This window comes from Nothobranchius furzeri, chromosome 18 (assembly GCF_043380555.1).
Source record: "Nothobranchius furzeri strain GRZ-AD chromosome 18, NfurGRZ-RIMD1, whole genome shotgun sequence".
Taxonomy (NCBI): domain Eukaryota; kingdom Metazoa; phylum Chordata; class Actinopteri; order Cyprinodontiformes; family Nothobranchiidae; genus Nothobranchius; species Nothobranchius furzeri.
Genome location: NC_091758.1, coordinates 9,199,685 through 9,220,024, shown reverse-complemented (window position 1 = coordinate 9,220,024; position 20,340 = coordinate 9,199,685). Strand labels below are relative to the sequence as shown.

The 20,340-nt window shown below is 46.1% G+C and overlaps 1 protein-coding gene across 3 annotated transcripts in view; it reads left to right on the top strand.

Moving 5' to 3' along the window:
• The window catches only part of syne2b (spectrin repeat containing, nuclear envelope 2b), a 153,543-nt gene that overhangs the window by 274 nt on the left and 132,929 nt on the right, over positions 1-20,340 (top strand). The window lies entirely within an intron of this gene.

The window sequence follows — 20,340 nt, the reverse complement described above, 5'->3', positions numbered from 1 at the left end:
CCAGCCAGGTTTGTTCCAGCTGTTTGTTTTAAATGAGTGTGTGGGGAGAGAATCTTCTCATTATTGTTTGTAGACCTGCAGGACCGCCATATCCAGCTCATTAGAAAGGCCTTTGGTCTTCTTTAAACATACGTGTGGACTGAACCAATCTAAAAGTTCCCTCCTGCTATTTTAAGACCTGTAAGCTTACTTTATCTCACATGGCTGCAGCCAGAGTGAGAACACTTAGTTATACTTGAAAATCTACAGCTGGGACACAACAGCCTGATAAATGGCATAAAAATCTGTTGGACGCAGATAGAAACTGGACTTTTTCACAGATTTACCAATGAAGGCCCTCTAAAAATAAGCCTCTGACCTTGTGTTATCATCTTTTACCCATAATTACAGTATAAAACCATTGATAATCACAGGCAGTTTCTTCTATTTTTTAAATGGACAGACGTTTGTTGTCTTTCAACACACACTATGTAGTTTAAACTGTGTTTCCATGGAAATGCCATGTGTAGCTCTTACAGGGTCCAAAAGTTTTGATTTGGACTTGTGTTTATCTGTTTACCCTTAAGCTAGCTGGTAGTGCTGTCAGAGTAAAACATGGAGGCTTACCCAGGGGACAGCCTCAGATGTGTTTTCCATGCACGCTTTCTTGTCCAGGGGATGGCAGTTGCACGAATCCTGGATCTATGAACACTGGTTTTGTAAAGGGTTTTGCAAACCTCTTTGGATTAGAGGCTCTTTAATAAGTTTGCATCCATGACAAAATGATGCATTCAGAAAAATTGTTGCAACCTACAGATTTAGCTGTCATGCATTTTCAGAAATGTGTGTAACATGTTTGCACCCAAGCTTTACATGAAAGGCATGTTGTCTTTCCTGCCAGAGGTTTAGCATGTGTGGAGGAATCAGTGATGACTGCTTTAGTCATGTCCTGTAAATAATGTCATGTTATGTCCAGCATTGTGGTCAGAGTTACTGCTGTGACGGACTCTTGGCCGCCATCACATAGCTCAGTGTCTATAAGTTAACTGCATTAATTCATTTAGTAACTAATGCTTTAGAGGTTGCAACAGCTGAAAAGTGGCAGACTGCTTATCTTAGTCTGTTGTAGATCTAATGTTTTTAAGATGTGTTGATATCCATCCAGTGGTTAATGAATAATTTACTAAGGTTTTCAGCTAAATGCAAAACATGACCAGTCAAGCCTGATTTATGCTTCTCTGTCTGCATCAGTGCGGAGACACGCAACGCCATTATCCGTCCTTGCGTAGGGCTCCGGCAGGCACGCAAGTACATACGTAGTCTAGCCCACTTTTTTAAACATCCGTCGAACGAGACGGATTACGCAAGCTTGTGATTGGTCAGGACACCGCTGTTGTTTACAGCGCCGCCATTGCAAAGAGAGCCGAGGATAACAAGCGGCAGACACGGAGAAGCTTGAAGAATACCTCGCGAAAAAAACTCTAAAAATATGAACGTTTAATCCTCCCGTGACTGGAGGAGTGAAAAGATGCGCAGCAAGCGTTTTATTTGTGGACGGAAATGACAGGAAACGTGGGTTTAGAGGTGGGGAGCGCATGAAGCGGTGGGAGAATGAGAGACAAATATGTCCGTGTTAAAAGTCTCTTAAATACACAGAAAACACAATATAAACACACGATCTTGGAGCGATACATGACAGGATACCACAGAACAGCGCTACGCCCTCTGTTGTCCTGGCGGGGAATTGCTTTGCAACACTCTCCAGGAGACGGAGAAGTGTGAGAGCAAAACGCTTCCGTCAATCCATGCGTGTCTGTCCCTTGCGGAGCTGACGGAGAAGCATAAACCAGGCTTTAGCACTTACAGGCCTGTCTTCTACAAGGCTGGTGCAGAGCTAACTCATAGCCCTGGCAAGAAGGGATGTTCTCCATTAGGTCCTCCCAAGCAGCTTCGCTGCAGTCTGGATGAACGAGCAACTTGCATCGGACGAATTTGGTGAATTACTCCGAGTTTGTGTTGTGAATGACTCTGATCTTCCACTTAGCTCAATGTCAGACCAAACAAGTTGAATGAGTGAGGAGATTTTACATGAATCCGTTCTTAAGTTGTAGGACTTTGATGTGTTTGCTACTTGGAAGTTTAATTGCAACATTAGTTAAGGTTAAATAATAAACAACACTGCATGCCTTTCACATTTTGGCAGGAGACAACAGACTGCAGTTCAACCCTTAGACCACTTCAGTTCTCATTCAGACACTAAAGCAGGGGTGCCGAATCCTGGTCCTGGATGGCCGGTAACTGGCAGGTTTTAGTTTAATCTCTGCTGCAACACCCCTGATTTCAATCAGCAGGTGATTAACAGACTTCTGCCGAGCCTGATGAGCTGCTGCACAGGTGATTCAACCAGTGAATCAAGTGTGTTTGAGCAGAGAAACCACTAAAACGTGCTGGATGCCAGCCCTCCAGGACCGGGATTGAGCGATCCTGCACTAACGTCTGCTTTACGTGAATGTGGTTACCAGACGGCTTCTGAATGGACTCAGTCACACCGACTGTGGTTCATGTGCTGAACATCTCTGGATCTCTGCTCCCACAACAGCACCAAATGAATATCATACACTGTAAACTGAGATCGCTGTCATTAGCAATACAGTACAAACCTCCCAAAATAACACAACCCGGTCTGACTTTGGTATCTATCAGATGCACCTCGCTGTTCCACGTCTCACATCGTGTCTGGCTCATGTGGATTCTTTATCTTCATAACAATCCACATGTGGGAAACATGCAGAAACTTTCCAGAGCTCCGCATCCAGATCCAAACCGCACCGCAGCCGGAGTGGATGCTCTGATTGCACTCAATAATTTTCTTTGATGCCATTTAGAAAACGGGGCCGCATTCCACATTCACTGTAAAAGAGGCTTAACTGGGATCCAGCCAACAACTCTCTCCAATGAAGCAGCAGTTGCCTCAAAGCGAGTTCCCTCAGCGTATTCTGCAGATGTGTTAATTACCTGTGATTAAAATCAGGTGTGTTGGAGCACAGAAACAACTCAAACCTGTTCATTTCGAAAAAGAAAAGGCGTATTAGCTGACACAGTTAGTTTGTATTTTCTCAATAATTTTTAAGATAAATCTTTCCCGATGAAGCTAACCAGGACTGGGTCTATGTTATGTATTCATCTCTTATCATGAATTCATGGTATTTGCATTTAGAAGAAGAAGAAGAAGAAAATATCTTTTCTATAGCGTCTCTCAAGATAAAAATCACGAGGCGCTTCACAAAAACAAAAAATGTAAAAATATATAAAAGAATTTAGAAAATGGTTAAAAATATATTTTAAATGAGCAACTAAATAGACAATAGTGATTAAAATTGTTAAGAAAGAGAGTGAATAGGAAAGAGGGAAATCAGTGGATCCTGAGGAAGGTGAAATAGGTGGGGAGAGCAGAATAAAGGGAGAGTGGTGAAGAAGGTCATACAAAAGCCACTTTGGACGACTCTTCAGCTGCTTTTTAAAGGAGACCACTGAGTCCACTGATCTCAGGCTCAGGGGGAGAGAGTTCCAGAGTCTGGGGGCCACAGCAGCAAATGACCCGTCACCTTTGGTCTTTAGCCTGGTGCTGCACAACCAGTAGGCTTTGATCACTGGACCTCAGGGACCTGCTGGGGGTGTAGGGACTAAGAAGATCACCAATGTAAGATGGTGCTTGTCCATGTAAGGCCCTATAGACCAGAACCAGGATCTTGAAATGAACCCTGAAGTTGACTGGCAGCCAGTGAAGCTGGAGGAGAAGCGGGGTGATGTGGGTGTGTTTGGAGGACTTGGTCAGAAGCCGAGCACAGGCATTCTGAACCACCTGTAGACGGTTCAGGGAGGTTCTGCTTAGACACGTGAAAAGAGAGTTACAGTAGTCTAAGCGTGAGGAGATGAAGGTGTGGATAACTGTCTCAAGTTCAGAGCGGGACAGAAGGGGACTCAGCTTAGCAATGATCCTGAGATGGAAGAAGGAAAAGTGAACAAGAGAACTGACACGAGAATCCAGGGTGAGAGCTGGGTCAAAGGTCATGCCAAGATTCCTGACGGAAGGTTTGGTGTGGGAAGCAAGCTGACCAAGAGAGTCTCTGACTTTGGGAACCAGCTTGTCTGGGGCACAGATGAGGATCTCAGTTTTATCTTCATTCAGCTGTAGAAAGCTCCCACCATCCAGGTTCTGATAGAGTCTAAGCAGGTGTGTAACAGCTGCAGCTTAGACATCTCATGGGGCTTAAAGGAGATGTACAGTTGGATGTCATCTGCGTAAAGATGGTAGGAGATTCCTTTGAAGGAGCTCAGGATGTGCTGAAGAGAAAGCAGATAGAGGAGGAAGAGCAGTGGCCCCAGCACAGAACCTTGTGGGACACCATGGGTAAGGGAGGTGGTGAAGGACCTAAACTTGGAGACGGCCACAGAAAAGGAACGCTCAGAAAGATAAGAGGAGAACCCCTCCAGAGCAGTTCCTGATAGGCCTACCCAGTCTCTCAGCCTCTCCAGTAGCAGGTGATGGTCAACAGTGTCAAAGGCTGCAGTCAGGTCCAGTAGGACCAGAACAGAACAGTCCCCTGCATCACTGTGAGTCAGAAGGTCATTAGAGACCCCAAGAAGAGCTGTTTCAGTAGAATGAGCTCTACGAAAACCTGACTGGAAGCTATCATAGATGTTATGTTCATCAAGAGCAGCTGTGAGTTGTTTAGCCACAACCTTTTCCAAGATCTTGGAGATGAACGGAAGTTTAGAGATGGGTCTGAAGCTGCTATGGAGAGAGGGGTCAAGACTTTTTTAAGAAGCGGGTGGATTACAGCGTTCTAAAAGTAAGCAGGGACCTGACCAGAGACCAGAGAAGCATTAATTATAGAGAGCACGCCGGGACCGATGGACTGAAAAGCACTTTTAAACAAAGATGAGGGTAAGATGTGGAGGGGGCATGCAGAGGTCTTCATAGAGTTAATTGGTTTAGTTAAATCAGGCAAAGAAACAGGAGCAAAGCTATCTAGGATGATGGGCCTGGTTGGAGTCGGGAGAGGCAGCGATAAGGCTGAGGGAGAGATGCTAGATCTAACCTTATTGACTTTGTCCACAAAGAAAGACAGAAAGTTCTCACAGTCTGTAACAGAGTGGATGGAGGCTGTAGGAGAGGCAGGAGAGACGATGCTGCTGATGGTGTTAAACAGCACCTTGGGGTTCCCTTTGCTCTGGGACACCAGGTTGGAGAAATAGAAAACCCTAGCGTCTCTGACTGTGGAGTTAAAGGATGTCAGAAGATCCTTTAGGTGCAGCAGATGGACGTGGAGATGGGTTTTTTTCCACAAACGCTCAATTTTTCTGCATTGGCGCTTCAGGCTGCGAAGGCTGTCATTAAACCAGGGAGCAGGGTTCACTGCAGGAACTGATCTGGTTCTGACAGGACAGATGTTGTCCAGAATGGAGAGGCAGTGCTCGTTAAACTGAGAAGTTAAGGAATCTGCGTCGTTATCAGAAGAACAGGGTGGATCAAAAGCAGCAGAAAAATTGCTAGCTGTGCTCTCATTAAGAAAACGAGAACTAACCAGACTGTTGTGGATAGGCGTTGCCTTGGGTCACGTGGTGTCGGTAATAGTAATAGTGATTGCTATCACCTGTGCAGGTGATGGAATGGGAGAATGAGTGGGTGATGGGGAAAGTCGACTTTTTTGCTGACCGCTCAAGCTTAGAATGTTTCTTTTATTTACCACTGTTTTCAACGGATATTAAGGCTTTGATAACAAATAAAGGAGTTTTTTAACCTGGAACTTTGACTTACGAGTGGAACAGCGGGCGCGTCAACATTATTCCCCTATTCAGCTTTTCGGCGACTCAAAGGCTTGAAAGTCGCCAATATCTGTCAGCAAAAAAAGACGGCGTGCGACGGCAATGGAGCTGTCCGCAATCAGCGCTGAATAAACGCCGACGCGAGCCCACACACCGCCGCCACTTCACCCATTAAAGCAGCTGGTCTGACAGATAAGGGGGAGACGACGGTGGTATGTAAACTGTGTTTTGTGCTGCGTATTGCTTGTTGGAACACAGTGTGGATTCTGATCATTCGAGGATGTTTTTGTGACACGCCCACCGCTACGTTTGCTCTTGGACATGGTGTATGTGTGTGTTGCGGCTCTGCAGGCGTTCAACTGAGTTTGAAGGAATTGCTGTTGCCTTTGTTTTTGGATTTGGAATGCTGCTTATGTTGAATGTTTAAAATGAATGGATCACAGGCTGCATCTGTTGTTGGAAAATTTGAAAAGGATAAAAGATTAATTTCTCTCACTGAGAAAGCCCTTGCAAACAAAGTTGAAACCATCCAAACAGATCGGAAAAGGCATGTAAATAAAATGAAAAGTGTTATTACGTCTCTTAAAGAGCTAATGAAAGATGATACAAATCATTCACAAGTCAAAAAACAGTTTGATGAGTTAACACACCTATTTGAGGATGCCAGTGCTTTGCATGAATCTTTACTTTCTCTAATCTCATTTGATGAGAAAAATAAACAAAATACATGGTTCTCAAGCATCGCCAAATACAATAAAGGGTTTATGGAGGATGTTAAGATATGGCTTTCTGAAACTGCTAAATGTTCGGGGAGGCCATCATTTGACAAAGCACAATTACAGGAAACTTCCCTGGGAGGAGAAATGGAGATGTTAGAGCACCCTGGAAAAGAACCTCAGTCATCTCTTAATCCCCAGAATGATGTTAATGATGATGCATTACCATCTGGCAGTGTGTCTAATCAAGACAGTAGGTTGAGCTCAAGAGTATCATCTACTTCATCTGCACGTCTCAGGGCGGAAGCTGAAATGGCTGCCTTGCTCACACGTCAACATATGCTGAAGGAAAAACACTCTCTCGAAGAGCAAGAGGAACAATTGAGGATAAAGAAAGAACAACTTCAGCTTGAAGCAGATATAGCTGCAACTGTTGCAAAGGTTAACGTGCTGAGAACTGGATCCACTATGCGGAGCGTCGCTTCACGGAAATATAATGGAATGGAATCATATCTTAAAACAAAGGGAAACAGCCATGGAATTCTGGATGCGGATGCAGAGACTTTTGTTACACAGATGCTTACAAAGGGAAACACAATCACTGGTAATGCAGAGCTTCAAGTAAAAATAGTGCAACAGACTATGAAAAGGGAAAAGCGTGCACCCACTCTTATGGGGCCTTCTGACGTTTTTCGATCAATTCCACTTTTTCCTAAGCCACAAGCTGTTCATCCAGTAGCCAGTGAAAATCTGTTGTCCATTATGGAAAAACAAAATGAATTGACTTGTATGTTGGTCCATCAGCAGAGTCTTTCTTCACTGCCCAAAAGGGAGATTCAAACCTTAGATGGTGATCCTTTACATTTTCAGGCCTTTATGCGCTCGTTTGAACAGGTCATAGAAGCAAAGACTGGTGATGCTGGCGACTGCCTGCATTATCTTGCACAGTACACCAAAGGGCAGCCCAATGAACTTGTTAAAAGCTGTCAAAATATGTCTGAGAGTGCTGGATACATAAAGGCAAAGACTCTGCTGAATGAGCACTTTGGGAATGGACATGTGATTGCATCTGCTTATTTGAACAAAGTTCACTCATGGCCACTGATTAGATCAGAAGATGGAAAAGCTCTTCAGGTATATTGTTTGTTCTTACGTGGATGCTGCAATGCAATGGAAGAGATTAGTGATCTCTCTGAATTAAATACACCCGCCAATATGCTTGCTGTGATTAGAAGATTGCCATATAAGTTAAAAGACAAATGGCGAACAGTAGCATGTGACTTTCAGGAGAGGCAACATCGCAGAGCCGCATTCACTGACATTGTTTCCTTCCTTGAGCGTCAAGTTAAAATTGCAATAGATCCTGTCTTTGGAAATTTATGTGACGTTCCAGCGACACATCTTTCAGCCAAGGCCAGCAATGGAGGGAAACGTTCTCCACACCTAAGAGCCAAAGGATGTAGCTTCGCTACAATGGTCTCTGATGTTGAGAGACAGAATCAGACATGGACTCAAGATCGGCGCAGCACTGTGAAGGTTTGTTTTTTCTGCAAAGGCGGACACCCACTGGGGTCATGTGCTCTGCTTGATAAGAAACCTCATAATGAGAAGATTTCTTTTCTTAAAAAGAACGGCATCTGTTTCGGCTGTTTGTATACTGGGCACATAAGCAAAGAATGCAGAAACCGCCTTTCATGTAAAATCTGTGGTCTTAGACATGCAAGTATACTCCATATCCACCATAAAGAGAAGAGTGAAGTTAAACCTGGTAATGAGGCAGATAACATTCCAGTTACGATCCAGACTAGTGGCCTTACTGGGGCCGGTGAACAAGACTGTAAGCTTGCCATTGTGCCAGTTAAAGTAAAATCAAAGAGAGGTCAAAGAATAGTGGAAACGTATGCCTTTCTGGACCAAGGGAGTTCAGCGTCCTTTTGCACATCAAGAATGCTGTGGAAGGCCAGGATGTCTGGCAACAGTTAATGCCAACAGAGTTTCTGCTGTCACACTGGACAAGCTATGGAAACAGCAGTTTAAGATGGACTTTCCTGAGAGCAGCAATGATGAACAGATGTGGCTGTCAAAGGAAGACATGAAGTTCATGGAATTGGCCAGCAAGACGGTGACCTTGAGGGATGGGCACTACAGCATTGCCCTGCCACTGAAAGACCGAGACATAAGAATGCCTGACTCAAAGGCTTGAAAGTCGCCAATGTTTCTTTTATTTATCACTGTTTTCAACGGATTTTAAGGCTTTGATAACAAATAAAGGACTTTTTTAACCTGGAACTTTGACTTACAAGTGGAACAGCGGGCGCGTCAACATTATTCCCCTATTCAGCTGCTCGGCGACTCAAAGGCTTGAAAGTCGCCAATATACAGACGGCGAGCAGGAGGTGGGGACACAGAAACTGACAAGTTAAAGAAAATGCAATGGTGATCTGAAATATAAACATCCTCAGGACAAACACTGTCAGCATTTAGACCCAGGGTAAAAACAAGTGTGTGTGGGGCCAGAAACATGCTGGGTAAAGCTGAAGGAGTCCATAAGGCTGGAGAAATTCATGGCAAAGTGGTCAGAGGGATCATCAACGTGGACGTTAAAATCACCAACAATCACCAGTCTGGACAGCTTCACAGTGGAGGATAGAACGTCACTAAACTCCTGAAGGTAAGAGCTGTTTGGACCAGGTGGACGATAGACCACAGCACAGTAGAACGGGTCCTTATGCCCGACTTTAATCAGCTGCAGTTCAAAGGAAGTAAAGTGACCAGAGGTTGTAGAGCTACAAGGAAGATGGTCTCTGAAAACAACAGCTAGGCCTCCACCACGATCAGAACCCCGGGGCTGGCTAAGAAAAGAATAACCACTCAGGCAGAGGTCAATCAGACCAGAATAATCAGATGTTTGCTGCCAAACATTAGTCAGAAATAGAAAATCCAGGTTTTTAGAGACAATTAAATCATTGAGCAGGAAGGACTTATTGTTAACAGAGTGGGTATTTAATAGAGCCATGCTGAGTGAGATGGAGGAATCAGAAACTACAGAAACAGCTGGAGTTAGTGGACGTATATTAGCAAGGTTACATCCACGGTGTTTATAAGAAACACTTATGGAGGGAACAGGAGGAGAAACCACTGAAGAATGAAGATAAACCGACCTTAAAAAACTTGGACGGAGAAACCGCGCCGCAACGCGGCCTGGCAGGAATGCGGAAGTGGTGCTCAGGTCACCAAACAAAGGTGCCTTGGTTGGAATCGTTGTTTGGCTCCGGGCCAGTGCGCCACGCAGATAAACAAACAGGGAGGTACGTCCTCGGTGCATCTTGGGCGGTCGTGAACGAACGGAAGGACAAAAGAGTCTGGCGATCATAGGAGATGGTAGCAGGGACACTACTGAAGAGGATCGCAGACAGGAGCAAGGTGGAAAAGAGGAGGTTAGTGGAGAAAAGTTTGAAAAAGTGGCCGGTGACTGCGGCTAAGCCAAGCACAGGCGCCATCTTGTTACCGACCGGAAGTGCCATCTTACTGCGCCATTTACTGATGCAGCAGACTACTGCAGTGTAACATTGAATCAGGCCTGCGGTCATGACTCACTCCTGTTCCTAACATCCCTGAAACATCTGAGCCAGAGAAACCACCAGGATCTACATAGCCGGATGTTGTTTTCTTGGAATGCTGTGCTGTTCCTTATTGGCTGGGCAGGTAAAAATGAAAATCTTAATGCTAAAATCTTCATCCATCCTTCTTCTATTCCTGCTTGTCCACGCAGGGTCACAGGGGGCTGGTGCCTATCTCCAGGATTCTCTGGGCAAGCAGGCGGGATACACCCTGGGCAGGTTGCCAGTCCATCCTAGGGCGACACAGAGACGCACAGCAAAAAAAACCCAAGCACACTCTCACAACTAAGGGCAACTTTAGAGAGACCAATCGACCCGACAGTCATATTTTGGACTGAGGGAGGAAGCCAGAGTACCCAGAGGGAACCCACACATGCACAGGGAGAACATTCAAACTTCATTCAGAAGGACCCCAGGTTGGAATTTGAACCCAGGACCTTCTTGCTGCAAGGCAACAGCGCTAACCATGGCACCACTATGCAGCCCACGCTAAAATCTTCTGACAGATAATTGTTTAAAACTTTGCTGCCTTTGGGTTCTTTTTTTAACAAGTTAACACTGGAACTGTCTTGCAGGAGATTTCACATTCTCTCCACATGTGATGTTTGTTATGTTCTTCAGGGTGTGCCAGTATGGGTAACAGGTCCAGCAACACTAGATCTGTTCAATTATTACTTAAACAAAGACAACAAAGACCTGGTGAATGTCATTCAGGGAGGGTGCTGCGGGGAGAGGACAGAATAATAGTTAAGGTTGTTATGGAAACACTCTCCATGATTATTGTTTCTGCTTAGTTAATACAGTTTCATCAACAATTCATCTTTTTCTCACTCGTTACTGATAAACACAGCTGAACATTTCAGCATAAAGCAGACATGCAGACACTGGGGTGGTGTAAGCAGGACACGGATTTATCCTGGGTGTTATTACATTTGGCTCCAATGTAGGAATAAAAAGGGTGCTATTAAAGGCCCCCTCCCTCCGTTTTTTCCTACCAGTGTTGTGTGTTGAGCTGCTCTCTGCCTTGAGTCTACAGTTGGAGTTGACCGGCGTGACTTTGACTCAGGGAAACTCTTAGCATGCCTTTTGCTGTGCTACACTGCTTCCTTTTCCTGAAACACTTTCCTTTAGGTTTCCTTCAGTTAGTTTAAGACATGTGTTGAAAATGCCCAAGTCCATACTTATGAGAGCACCATGTGAGCACCTGTGTGTGTACACGCGCTTGTATATGTAAGGTTTCTCTATAGGAGCGTCCAATAGAGTGTGAGGGGCCACAGCTCTGCCCCCCAAAGATGTGTAGGTGATGGAGGGAGCTCCAAGTCCCAGAGATCCAGGAGACCCCAGGGGGACTGCAACTAGAAAAGCCTCTGCCCCCTCTCAAGAGGCGCAGAGGGTTGTCTTGGGGGGGGGGGGGGGGGGGGGGGGCACAACCAGCAACTGGCAGAGTCCCATGAGTTATCAGCGGCAAGCCCACAGGCCCGCCTGCAGCCTCCCACCCCCAAGCCGGCCGAGCCCGGAACCCAGCGACCCGGGACGCAAGGGCGACCAGCCCTGCCGGGGACCCAACAGAGCTCAGGGACTCAGATCCCATCAGGCAGCCACTGGGATCAATCAGACAGATGCAAAAAATCTTAAACCCCTGACACGGGAGCCACGAATACTCAGGCAGACTAAAGTACCACACTCCACACCAAATGTGGCAGGGGGTGGGTAGGCTAAGATGCGTAGCAGCACAAGAAGTCCCAGGAGAGGTGAGGAGTCCAAGACCTCACCTGACATATACAGTCATACACAGACACAGTCACACACTCCCTCCCTCATGCTCACACATACACATACAACCTAAAACTTGTTCCCCATACACACCCTATTCACTCTGGTCCCCGTACTGCTGCACAAGGGGTACAACCATCACCAGTTCCCAGAGTCAGCCCCTTTCTGCTGGGGTGATGATGAGCAGGCTCCCCCGCCCAACTCTGAGCAAAGCAACCCACCACCCCAGACCCCAACCAGATGGCTAGATCCCCCTCCTAGCCTCCAGCCCCGGGAAGCCAAGCAACAACAGAGGTGAGCTAAGACCCATACTCTCCCTCCACCTGCTCCAATACAGTGTTAGTGCATGTTGATGAGGTGTATTCCATGGATGGGTGGAGCAGACAGTGCAGGCATCGCCTGGCCTATGTCAGACCACCACACAACCCTAATCCCCCCCCCCCCCCCCCCCACAGCCCTCTGTATCTAAGTGCAGTTTAAAATTGGAAGTGGACACCGGCACTCGGGATGAGGCTGAAAGATCCCCTTGCCAAATGCCGTTGAGTGTGCTCACTCCCAAGGCCCTAAGGGTGTGTTTGCGTGAAATGCTGTTGGTGGAAGTGTTTAATGTGCAAATAAAATTGGGCGGCAGGCTGCCACAGGAATGCGGAAGTGGGATCCATACCCGCACCCCTGACTTGCCTACCCCTCAAGGTCCTATGTGCATGATTTTGTGATGATGTGAAGGAGCAGGAGGAGAAAAATGTATTGGGATGGGGAGGAATGGCTGGTTGGCCTAAGCCCTCCAGGGAGCCGCTCCCCCACTGGCCCCAATAGGCACCTCCATTCCCAAAATGCCCCCCAGGGCATGGAGACCCCAGCCCATCTCGCCAGGGCCCAAAGCAGCAGCATTGCAGAGCCCCATGGAGTCTGAGGGCACCAACTCAGCCCCACCTCAGCAGAATATGTACTCCCATCCCTAAATTAGCACAACTTCCAGAATATTTAAGACATAAGATATCCAGGTAAGGTTGTGTCCTCCCCCTCCTGGACATCCTCCTCCCCCATGATGGGACAGAGTTGTTATCATTTCAGAGGAGCCATGTCCACCTGAGGTGCCTGAGCCTGGGCCCATGCACTGCCGCTTGTTCCTGCCTTTGTCCCGGCACCTTACGAGTCAGGACCTCATCCCCAAGTCCCTGTCAAGATCACCACACGGGGCCCGCCACCCCCACACCCTGAGCCCCCAGACTCACTCAGGGGTGATGCAGCTGCCAGGCAGCAACCCATGACAGCTGCCGAGGCCCCCCAAGGGGCCCCACTCACAACCACCGGTAGTCCACCCTTGGCAACGCAAGCACCTCCAGAGGGGGGCAACAGCCCCCCAGCCCCAGACACCCCCAGTGAACCCACCTCCAGGGATTGCTATTCTATTGTCTATTTTGGACAGTGTCTTAAAAACTTTATACAGTAGTTTGGGGGTTTGACATTACAGAAGTCTAATACCCTTGGTGGTGTTTTAATTCTATTTTATTGAGCTCAAATTTTTGTTTGACTACAGATTTAAGTTGGTGATATTCTAAAAAGCTATTCTTATCTATCCCAACCCAGCAGGTTGCATCGAGTCACTGACTAGTGTCAGAGTCTTTACAGCAATCCTCATACTAAGCAAGCATGCAGCGACAGTGGGGAAGAAAACTCCCTTTTAACAGGAAGAAACCTCCAGAGGATTCCTCATATAGGAAACTTTTTACTGATTGGCTTAATGAACTGACCTGTATTGGAATGTTTACCATGTGAAGGTCCTTGAGAAGACTCTTGTCCTGATTCAGTGCTATAGAAATAAACTGAATAGAATTCTATGGTTGCTAGCCACACCAGCTTGGATTTGGAGCTGAGAGGAAAATGCATGCGTGAAGCCAAAAACCGCTTGGAGTGGGGCTGCACAATATTAGGAAAACCTGTAATGTGCAGTAACAGTGATTAATATTGTGATGACTTGCAATAAATAAACAAGTACTTACCTCAAGAACAAAAACATCAAAAACAAAGAAATTTTAAAATGAGTAAAAATATATCATAAAAATGGGAAAAGATGTGAGGAAAGGGACAAACAAGTGGATTTTGCATGATATAGGACCGTTAAATTACACGTTATGAATAGTCGGGTTGTTGTTTTTCTATTAACAAGATTATATGGATGGTCTTGACTTGTAAAAAATACGTATCTAAGATCAAAAGTATTAGAGTTTGAGTGTTAAGCAGCTGTCTAAATAATATGTTTTAAATCTCTTTTTTTAAATGAAACAGAATTCTTTGTGTGTTCATTTGGCTTTCACTTCCTCAGCATGTCTCTGAACAGCTGACCTGAAGTGCTGGGATAGCTGAAATACCATACCCTCACACACGCGCACACACACAAACACACACACGCTCACACACACACACACACACACACACACACACACACACACACACACGCACGCACGCACGCACGCACGCACGCACACACACTCACGCACGCACGCACGCACACACACACACACACACACACACACACACACACACACACGCACACACACACACGCACGCACGTTTCAATGTGACTTCATTACAATGTCTGTCCACATGAGACATGGCAGCACTGTTAAACAGACCTAAACCCGCTCAGGTGGCTGACAAAAGTGTGTTAGTATGGAGTTGAGACTTTCTGCATCACTAATGACAGAATTATCTGATTATGAGAACCTCTATAAAGAGATGAGCTGCTTTATTCATTAGATGGAAACATTTAATAACAAGGATCCCAGAGCAGGTGCGCTGTGTGCCACGTGGTGGTCAGAACTAGGCAATTAAATATTAACATTGTTTTCAATTGTTTACACTCTAAAACTAAAATTTCCACACAGTTTGCAACATTCTTCTGCAAGGAGCAAAACACCGCCACAGACTTGCGCAACATTACACACAGTGATTTGTAAAACTCCACACATTCCGACAGCTTAGACACAGATAAGGACTGTGAGGTCACTTCCTTGTCGTTACAAAGCCCCAGATAGCCAATGACCACAATAATGAACAAACTGGATAATCACATCCAAGAGGTGCTAATTTGATAATGCAGCACTCAGGTGTGCTACAAATGGCAGCAGGTGAGTTCACCTGTACTCATCACAAATGGAAGGAGCCAGAAGAAGAGTGAGAATGAGGAGGGGAGCTCGAAGAGGAGAAGGAGGTAGAGGTAGAGAAGGACTTGCAGAGTTGATAGAACCTGTACAAAGAAGACGAGGGAGAAATGTCATTGGGCACAGGGTAATCACCAATGTGCCAGTGCAGCGAGGGGGTAACAGTACCGCCTGCGCTGCTGTCACACAAAATTGGGTCCTCCACCAGGTAAAAAATGGAGTTGGCTTTTAGGAGTCAGCTTTATTGGCAGGTCTCTGCATGAGTGTGAGCCCCCCCCCCCCCCCCACCCCCCCCCCCCACCCCCCCGCCATAAGACTGCTGTCGTAAAACTACAAGACTTCATTAATGTCACATCCAAACCGTGTAAACTGTGTTGCATTTATGTCATCTACCCCCCTTTTCTCAAAAATATCAATTAAGGTAACAAGTAACAAAACATGCAACTCCAACACAGGCATGTGCAAAACATGGATCAAGCAAGAGTCTACAGGTCGAGTCTTTGAACTGGTTTGAACAGACGTCCATATCTGGTGTGGAACTGGCCTAACGAGCCCGAAGTATCATTCATGGGGGTCCCAACTTCAGCCGAGCCAGTAGAAGCAGACTCCGGTTGGTCGTGGACAAATGCAGAAGAGTCACAGTTCATTTCAGTAAACACCTGTGGTGTTGATGGCAGTATGGCTCGAGTTCTGAGATGGCGACGGTGATGTCGCAGCACAGTCTCATCCTGTGTGTGGATGAGGAAAGACCTTGGGGTAACAGTCTCCTTCAGTACCAATGCTGGTGTCTTCCAAGTCCTTTCTCGGTCCAGTTTGGTAAGCACCATGTCTCCAGGTTGTACTGGTGGCAGGGGTCGGACTCCGTAGCAAAAGGCTTGTTAAGTTTTTCCATAAGCGTCGTTCAGCATCACAAACCTTTTATTTGGCCATTCGGGCTGAAGGTTCTTCTCCACTGTTGGTAGTGTGGTTCTAATCTTTCTCCCCATGAGGAGTTAAGCTGGGCTAACTCCCGTAGTTGAGCATGGTGTTGGTTCAAAAGTGTGGGGGATGTTGTCTGTGCCTAAAATAATTTCATGTTATTCAACTTGTTAGTTTAATTTCCATAATAGCGGAGCAGGTGTGAATTTTAGACGCGTCACGCATGTCTCCGTTTTAAACATGTTTAAACTGTTCAGAATACAAATCCAGGCTCTGTCTCCTTAGATTGGTGTAACTAAAGTTTGTACTGAATGAAACTTTACATGAAACCATGTTGAAAAGAAAAGGATCCGATTAAATCGTTTCCCCCTCATTTACAGTCACGACGTACAGCGCAGTGCGCGTGGCTCTGGGGTTAATCAGGTTTAGTTGTTTCTCGTTGCAACAATCTTCACAAGAAGGCAAAACAGTTAAATGGCAGGTTACAGATATTTCCATTTGACTGTTTATTTTGACGGATAAACTCAAGGATGTTGGTTGTGTTGAAAGAATTGCCCCAACGCACACTGATGCACACACAGATGAGCTGGCATTTTAATCATTACGCACATCGCAGAGGTAACTAAATCAATCAAGAAATGATTCCCATCAGAACATCAGAGCTTTATACTGGACACTGTGCTCAGCGCGGCTCGGAGCGCACATGGTGGACAGTGGGCTGAAGATCTGTAGTTATACTATGGAGGGGTTCGCAGCGCAGAACCACGATGCATGCGATAAGATTTCCTCCCACTGAAGCGGTCTGGAAAGTCTGAGGCAGAACATCCTCTTCAGCTCAGAAAGCACCTGTAGAGACATTTGATCACGCACAAAGTTTATGTGGAGCAGAAGCGGTCGGGCCACGGCAGGTGAAATGTTCCTAGCCTACATGAAGTGTAACTGTTTAATTGTAACATGAATGTGTTACTGGACACGCTGGTCTGGTTGGTTAGACCAGTGTTTGATGTGGAAAACACACACACACACACACACGCACGCACGCACGCACACACACACACACACGCACACACACACACACACACACGCACACGCACACACACACACACACACACACACACACACACACACACACACACACACACACACACACACACGCAAACACAAACGCTCACACACCAATTAAAATAATGCTGATAGCGTGGATAGAAGCCAGGTGATGGTTTACGTATTTAAATGATGATCAGGCTGCTGTAAAATGTAATCTCCATCCACATCCAGACACAATTATCCTCTATTCTATTTGCTCTGCTCTCGTCTGGGCTGACGTCGCTGACGATGCACGCGGTGCACCTAGCAGCTGTGACGCACATTTTACGCATTTGGAGAGGTGGGCTGGATGCTTTCCTTTTACTGGAAGATGGATATATTTTTTTTTTCCACAAATGTGGGAGATTTTGCCCCATGAATAACCGTAAAAACTACCGGTGTGCATGTACCCTTATGAAAGAGTCCTACGTTGAGAGGTAAATATTAGAAGTGCAGGTAATGCATTCTGGTGCCTATAAATGAAAAATGAATGAAAATTAAATTGTGAGTTTTTACTTCATATTTTAGAAATAAAAATGATGGGGAACACATTTATGACGTCTTTTTAAACTAAATTTTCTAGCGCGACCTGCCTGCTTCACTTAAGTCACTTAAGTCCGTCCAAAATTACCGTGGCCCACCCAAAAATGAAAACCTGGCGCCGCGCCTGTTATAAACCTCTGCAAACTGTTGTTCTTCACTTTATCAAACTGAGACTTTGTAATGTCAAGATGTAAAATTATGAATTCAGTCGAGCTCTTCCCTCCCTCTTCTGTTTCTCCTTGAAACCCGACATGTCGGGGTTCAAGGAGAAACAGAAGAAGGAGGGCAAGAAGGAGATGAGGCAAACAGAGAGAGTGCGACGTAGAGAAACCAGACTGTTGTGGAGGTGAGCAAAACAGCTGGAAACGTGTGGGTGTTCAACGATCTCAATAAGAAAAGTGTGGGTGTTGAATCCCCCACATCCCCCACGGGTGCGACGCCCATGTATATCAGTATATGACCGGTCACTGTGTAAGTCAATATGTAGGTGAAAATGTACCCTTTCTGGACGTTACACAGGCTTCGGTTGTTCACAAGGGGCTTACGGTTTGTTTCTAATGTGAACTGATCTAAGCCACAAAGGTATTTGTCAAACTTTTCACAAGCCCAGACACTAGCCAGACATCCTTTTCTATCTGTGCGTAGCGAGTTGTCAGACAGACTTCTCGAACAGTAAGCCACTGGCCTCCACTCTTCTCCATGAAGCTGGAGCAATACAGCGCCCAGCCCATAGCTGCTGGCGTCAGCTGACACGGTTGTGGGCTTTGTGATGTCGTAGAATGCCGAGACAGGAGCTGTAGTCAGCATGTGTTTTATTTTCTCGAGGGCCGATTTCTGCGCCGGACCCCAAGTCCAGGCATTTTTGCTCCTCAACAGTTTTTACAGAGGTAGCCCCAGTGTGGAAAGGGAAGGGACACACTTCCCCAGATAATTCACCATACCCAGGACTCTCTTAAGCTCGTGCATGTTTTCAGGTGGTGAAAGTTGGTGGATAGCTTTCACCGTTTCTGGGTCTGGTCAGACTCCTCGTTTGTCGATGACATGTCTTAGGAAGCAGAGCTGGCTTTGTCTCAAAACACACTTCTCTTTGTTGAGCTTGAGGCCTGTGAGTTCAATACGCCGCAGTACACTGTCGAGCCGGTCTTCATGCTGGTCTTTTGTTGCTCCATAGACAAGAATGTCATCCATAGAAACTTCCACACCTTCCAACCCCTCCAGTGTCTCTAGCATTTTCCGCTGGAAGCTCTCTGGTGTGCTGGTTTTACCAAATGGCAATCTCTTGAAGCGGTACCTGCCGAATGGAGTTGTGAATGTTGTCAATCCGCAGCTGTCAGGATGTAGGGAATTAGCCTAAATCCGCTGGCTGCATTTAGAGAAGAAAATAGTGTGGCTCCATTTAGTTTAGAGGTTGTCTCATCAGGGGTGGGTAATATGTAGCGCTCTCTTTTAACCGACTTATTTAGTTTGGTCAAGTCAACACAAATTCAGGCCTTGCCTGTGTTTTTCTTTAGAACGGGTACCGTGGGAGCACACCACTCCACAGGTTGTGTGACTCTCTCTATGGCTCCTTTATTCTCCATCCTCTCTAGTTCCTCTAACTTTTTGTAGTAAAGGGAAATGCACTCGACGGGTAGTGTGTATCGCATATGGCACAGCATTTTCTTTTAACAGTTTTTTTACAGGTTCAGTGTTTAATGTGGCGTGTTGCCCATAAGCTTGCTGGTGTTGCCCTGCACTGTGTGTCAGCTCATCCACTCTCCTCACCAAGTTCATTTTTACTGATGGAGATCTGCTGAGCAGGTGGTTGACTTCTGGTCCTCTGACAACGTGGGTCTTGGCTTGGTAGTTATTTCTTTTGTGGGTGAGAGTAACACCGAAACAGCCACGGCACAACGGTTCTCCTCCTGGGCTGTTCAGGGGCATGTCAGGTGGCTCTAGGGCTTTATCTACATGGAGAGTGTGAAAAGTGTCCTCATTTATCACATTTACATCAGCGCCAGTGTCAATTTTAAATTCTACTGGGGCTCCATTAACTGCCATTTTGACAGTCCTTGCATCACTTTTCTCATTTTGATCACACACAGAACCTAAAAAAAAGAGGTAGGTTCATCTTGAGTCTCGATGACCTCATTTACTGACCGTCTGTTGTGACACACTTTGGCCCAGTGTCCTATTTTATGGCAGTTGTGACACACAGCTTTCATCGCGGGGCACCTGACATCTCTCTTATGCTGCACTTTTCTACACCTCCCACATTTCGCTTCTTTAGTTCTTTTATTGTCTTTACCCCATGTCATATGTGTGTGTGTCCTACTTTGTGGCGTTTTCCAGTGAGTAAACTTCTTTTTGTGGTGAAATTCCTCCACAGATCTCACCGGGTCCCCCTGCTGGTTCACTTGGGCCATAACCTCTTCAGACTGCCTGACGGTCTGAACTGTCTGCGTCAGGGTCAGACCCTCCATTAACTGCAGCTGGTGGGAAAGTTCTTTGTCTTGTATTCCCACAACAATACGGTTGCGGATATTCTCTTCCCTCGACGCTCCAAACTAGCAGTATTCAGATAGTTCATGCAATGCACAGATAAAGCTCTCTGCCTTCTCTCGCTGCCACTGGACACGCTGATGAAAGCAGGCTTGCTGGTGGATAAAGTTCCTCAGCGGGAAAAAATAGTCATCAAACTTCTCTAAAACAATAGGGAAGTCATCACTGTCC